The sequence below is a fragment of the Pinus tabuliformis genome, chromosome 4_1 (assembly GCF_031772625.1).
Source record: "Pinus tabuliformis cultivar Carrire ecotype Pingquan chromosome 4_1, CPIR1, whole genome shotgun sequence".
Classification (NCBI taxonomy): domain Eukaryota; kingdom Viridiplantae; phylum Streptophyta; class Pinopsida; order Pinales; family Pinaceae; genus Pinus; species Pinus tabuliformis.
This window is the reverse complement of record NC_142303.1, coordinates 591,281,332-591,287,242: the sequence shown is the minus strand read 5'-3', so window position 1 is coordinate 591,287,242 and position 5,911 is coordinate 591,281,332.

Sequence of the window (5,911 nt, the reverse complement as noted above, 5' to 3'; positions counted from 1 at the left end):
CTCTCAACATCTACATACTCGTGTTAGATATTTTTGTCTTCACTAGTATGTCACTAGTTCATCACAACTCACACCTTTGCTTTTTTTGTGATAGCATTGTCTCATGTAGCCTTTGCTTTTGCCTTTTGAAAGTCACTTCTTCTCATGCTAGAGCTACCATGGCAATCGTATTTCCAAATCTTGCCTTCTTTGGTGCTTTACCAGTCTTTGTATCTCTTGCACCCTAGGTAGCTACAAGTGGGCATAACTATCTCGTAGTTTCATAGCTATTTCACGGACTTTTCCACTTTAGATGACCTTTATTTCCATCTATTTTGCAATTGACGTGGTCGCCTGGATGATTATGAGGATATATTCTTACCTTGGAAACATCCTTGAACAAGCTCGAACTTCAAGGCATCTCTTTTTTTTAGTGAATTATAAGTATTGCAATTCTAACTATTCTTCCTTGGCTTATTGCATTTCATATATGCTTCTTGCTTAACACTATTATTATCTAGCTTGTTTAGCATGGACCCCATTTTATGTATTTGACACGTTTTGGCTTGGGACAATGGGAGATGATTCTATTATTGTTCATGTGGCAACACATTTCATGGGGCAATTTCATAGTTGACATGGTAGTGCACATATGTGACGACATTGTTCACTTCATTTAAGGACCATTTAGGCAAATTTTGCATGCATGGGCATCCTCTTGACATTTCATGGTTAATATCCTTGAACGATCTCATATTTCATCATCTTTCTAGCTATTTAACCTTGGAATAGAGTTCCCAACCCTTTGCGGACACATCTACATCTATTTTGTAGGAGATTTCAACATATTTGGCCCTTTTCACTTGACACGCGTGGGCCTCCCACCGTCAAGCACTCAGGCTTATGTACTCGAACATGCTCAATTTAGGCCGAGTCAAATTTGATGGAATTACTTGGACGACACGAAGAGTGCCCCCGAGATGAGTTTGGTGAGATGGGCACATGAAGAGCACGCCCAAGATGAGTTCAGTGGAAAAATCAGAACAACGTGGTGAGTTAGCACGACAAGGGTACCCAGCCAGGGCACGCTCTATCGAAAAAAGGCACGCCTAGCTGAAGATAAGATGCACCCAACCGAGATGCGCCCTTTCGATTTGCGAAGGCACATGACGGATGATCAACGTGAAGAGTTATATTGCAGAAAAGTATGGAGGGTTCATACAAGGTATGGGTGGATTCTTCTCGGAGATGAGGTGATAGGGCATTGCTCTGTGGAAAGGGAAGTCGTATGATGGTGAGACCTCTAGAAGGGACGTTGGTGAGTCCACTACTATTATCTAGCTTGTTTAGCATGGACCCCATTTTATGTATTTGACACGTTTTGGCTTGGGACAATGGGAGATGATTCTATAATTGTTCATGTGGCATCACATTTTATGGGGCAATTTCATAGTTGACATGGTAGTACACATATGCGACGACGTTGGTCACTTCATTTAAGGACCATTTAGGCAAATTTTGCATGCATGGCCATCCCCTTGACATTTCATGGTTAATATCCTTGAACGACCTCATATTTCATCATCTTTCTAGCTATTTTATCTTGGAATAGAGCTCCTGTCAGGCTAGGAGGTAACTCCTCAAATGAGAATCTATTTATTCATTTGGGCTGTTCATAGTTATATACATGAAGGAGTGACTCTTGAGTTTCATCTCTCGATGACTCTTCATTTTCCCTTATTTATTATTTACACTATTTACAATTGTTCACCCAATCCCTATGATTAGGTGTCAACTTTCGCCCCCTTAATCTGAAGGGATGTCTGTGAGTCCAAGCATCGTTCTGAATCTTTCAAGCTTTTCTCTTCCAAGGGCTTTGGTGAAGATGTTTGCAATTTTCTCATTAGTGGAACAATGGCGAAGATGGATTGTTTTGGCCTCAACATGATGTCGAATTGGATGATATTTTGTATTGATGTGCTTCGTTCGATCATGGAACTTTGGGTTCTTGGCCAACTTTATTGCAAAGGTGTTGTCAATCATGAGGGGAGTCGAATGTACTTGTTTTACCTGCAAATCTTCCAGAATTTTCCTGAGCCACACAATTTCTTTTGTTGCCTCAGCTGTTGCCACATATTCTGCCTCTGTTGTGGAATCTGCTGGAACTAATTGTTTGCGTGATCTCCAGGAGACAGCTCTGTTGACCCCTACTGGTCAACTACCCATGCAGTGCACCCCGTTTTTCTTGACAGAAAGAAGCAGCACCTGATCAGCATGACCGTGCCATCCTGCCATCATCAGCGACTTGATCATTTTTTTTTGTAAACCCAGTTTGCATGTATGAATTGTAAATAATCTAAGCAGATCAGAGTCATGTATGTAAAATTGCCTAGGCGGACCTAACTTTCTATGACAATCTATGTCTCGGAAGGTTTTTCGTCTCACCGATCCACGGATCGACAGAGTTTTCCTTCAAACCTGACCCCAAAGCCGGGATGGATTTTGTCATTAGAACTTTAGGAGAATCCTAGTGTGTTAAATCTGCTAGATTATAGTTGTGTCGCAGAACTGGGTTGTTTTATGAGGGTCTGTATTAAATGGGTTTGTCCCTTAAGATGTAATTTTGTAAAAGTTATGATGTAATGTGTCCTGAGGGTCGAGAAATGTTTTAAATCCCCTCATGAGTCCTAAGTCCTAGGTCCTAGGTGATGTTTCCAAAAGGCTTAGTTCAGTGATCCATTTTAAAATGAATTAAAAATTAAAAAATGAATAAAAATAATAAAAAATAATAAAAAATCAAAAAATGAAGCAAAAACCCTAACTAATAAAATAATAATATTTTAAGTTAATAAATCGACGGATGAGATCGAGAGATGTCTTGATCCTCATCAACGGTCGAGATCATTTCTACATGGATCACTCGAACTAGCCGTTAGGATCATTTCCTTTATATAGGGTCTTAGGGGGTCATTTCAAAGCATCTGATCTGTGAGTCAAAGACTGAAGAAGATCTCTTGTAAATTTGTTTCTGGTTAATAAAGAAGACTTTGGGGTCCATGTCTTGCTGGTGTTACTCTCTTGAAATGCTGTGAGATTGTTTTGATTTTCTGCATATGTTATTTTCAGCTGTTAATAATAGCTTTTGTAGAGTATTGTGGGTACAGGTATCTTGCTCACTTGCTAGGGTGTGGGTGCTGTTAGGGTTTCTGAAGTAATGGCAGGTATCTCCATTACTTCCTGAAATCTAGCAGCATTCTTGCCCTCTTTACTGATGGTTGTTTCTGAGCTGTGCAGAAAAACCCTTGAATATTGGTGGGCGTTTGGGGAAGTTCTAGGCTGAACCAGCCGACTCACACAGGCTTTTCTTGTAGAGCCCAGCTGATTTTGGCCCTGGGTTAATCATTTAAAGTTCATTTCCTGTTTTGCATGAGAGATTTTCTTCCTGTTCACAGCAGAATTTAAGTTTTCTGATATTTCGAAAATATTACTGTGCCTATTGATGAATCTGGCTGTTAAGGGGCCATATCTGTAAATTAATCAGTTGTTTCAGCGTTTTAAATTTTTGATCTAGGGTTTTAAATCTCTGTTTTACACAGATTTTTTCATTTGGGTGTTTATGCTCTTTTGTGTTTTCTTGTACAAGGTTTTCAGAGATATTATCTGATACACGTTCTCCTCATCGCTGTCTGGTTATCAAAGGGCCTTGCATATTGTGCTGATCTGTCATTATCTGGCCAATCAGCAAAGAGAAACATCAACGCATTTTATCAATTGCTGCCATCATCGTTCAAGTAAATCGGCTCAGAGCATTTCGTGTGAAGGTTTTGGGTTATGCGGGCAGGCATGAGAACCTGTTGAGAACAGAGCTAAATCGATATTATCAAGTCTGTATGCGGTGTATCCATCATTGCATTTCCTGTGGGTTTAAGCCGCAGAAAGCTGATCCCAAAAACCTTCCTGTCGAGGGTGTATGCGGACAGAGTTGCTCATCCATTTGTTGGATCAATGTAAATGCCCATTTTAGCATCCATCCACGCCGTCAACTGTTCAGATTTCAAAGCTGGATATCCACAGGTAAACGCATTGTACAGATGTATAACGTTGAAGAAAATCGAGAATCGTTCGAGGTCACACGTTAGCAGCGGGAGCTTCAGACCAGAAACCTGTTCCATATCGAAATCAGTCACTACAGAAATGTTCTCAGCGTGAGGGATTCTCAGAGCACTTCGTTGGACGACATTTTTTCTGAACTGTGAAACCCTCGGACGGCATACACTCGGTCATTTCCCATCGCAGCAGGTATATGCGTTTCTCATTTTGCTGTAGCGTGAAATCATTTTTGCTGTAGCGTGAGGTCATTTTGCTGAGCGTGAAATCGTTGGGTATGCGTTGTTTAAGCTTAAGCGTAGGTAATGAGGTAATGAGATCGATTTGTTTTTTACGTTTTCATTTTTAGTTATAGTTTCTTTTCTTAGGTCATAACATAATATATCTGGGTTTATTAGATTCTAGTTTTTTTAGATTTAATTTTTAGTTTAGGATTTTAGTTTATGAAAATTTTAATATTTAGTTTTATTTTTTATTTTTTTAGATTTTAATTATTTTTTAGATTTTAAATTATTTTTTAGATTTTAAATTTTAAAGTTTTATATTTTAGAATTTAATTTAAAGTAACTTAGATTTAAATTCATTTGTTTATTTTAGTTTAGTTTCAACTTTCAAGTTACATTAGGTTAGATTTTAAATTTTTTAGATTTAACTTTAATTAGATTTTAATTTTTGTTTTATTTTTTGATTTTAGAATAAAAAAAATATATATATATATATATTTTTTTTAAAGGGATTTTTAGGGTTTTAGTTTTAGACTTAGAGTTTTATTGTTTGTTTTAGAATAGATTTTATTTTTTTTTTTAAATTATTTTTTTTAGATTTTTTTTTAAATTATTTTTTTATAATATTAAAAAATAAAAAAATTTGAAAAAGATTTAAAAAAAGTTTGAAAAAATAAAAATTTTGTGGAAAATCATTTTGCCAGTTTCAGTTGCTTTCGCGATATATCTTTCATGCTGAGATCTGAATTTTTAAGTCGAAACACGAAATCCAATGTCTGGTTAATAATTCATGATGCTCATGGTGGTTTAAGGCATTTATCTCTTCAAAGCTTTCAGTTGCCGGATATTGTTTTGGTCACATGATTTCGCTGATGATAGATGGTTGCTGTTCATGGTCCATGTTTCTTTATCATTTAAAAAGTAATCATTTAAACATTGACTCCACAAGGCACTGGTCTATTAAATCTCTAAATCCATCTAGTGCTTATCATATCGTGTATCGTGTCTCCCACCCAACTGTTTGGCAGTTGGTCTTCACTATCTCGCAGGGTCTACCCCCCTTAGCCGCGGGAGACAGGCTTAAACGGAGGGATCGGGGATCAGAGTGACAGCCCCCGGTCCGAGCGTTGTCGTGCCAATCTGCGCGACAACATTTTTGGCGCCGTTGCCGGGGATACTTTTTCTCGGTGTTTCAACGACTTTTCATGCATCTTCTCATCTTCTCATCTCTCATTTGAGCTGGCAGATTCAATCTTTTGCATCTTTTCATCACGTATCAGCAGTACCTCTTGGGTTTGTTTCCTGTTTGGGTGGCGACTCCACTTTTCTTATTTTTCCCAGACAAGAAGCCTACTGCATATCTGTTTGTTGATTGCTTTTTGGATCTTAGAATCAGATTCATTGTTCAAGTGGCGACTCCACTTCTTTCATCTTTTGATTTTCTTGAGCCAACGCTCGGACCGGGGGGTGTCACTCTGATTCTACGAAGGGGTTACCCTCATCCAATTCGACATGATGTCGAATTGGATGAGGTTTTTGGCCTCATTTGGGGAGTTACCCCCCTGATGTCACTTTGATTGTACGACAACGCTCGGACCGGG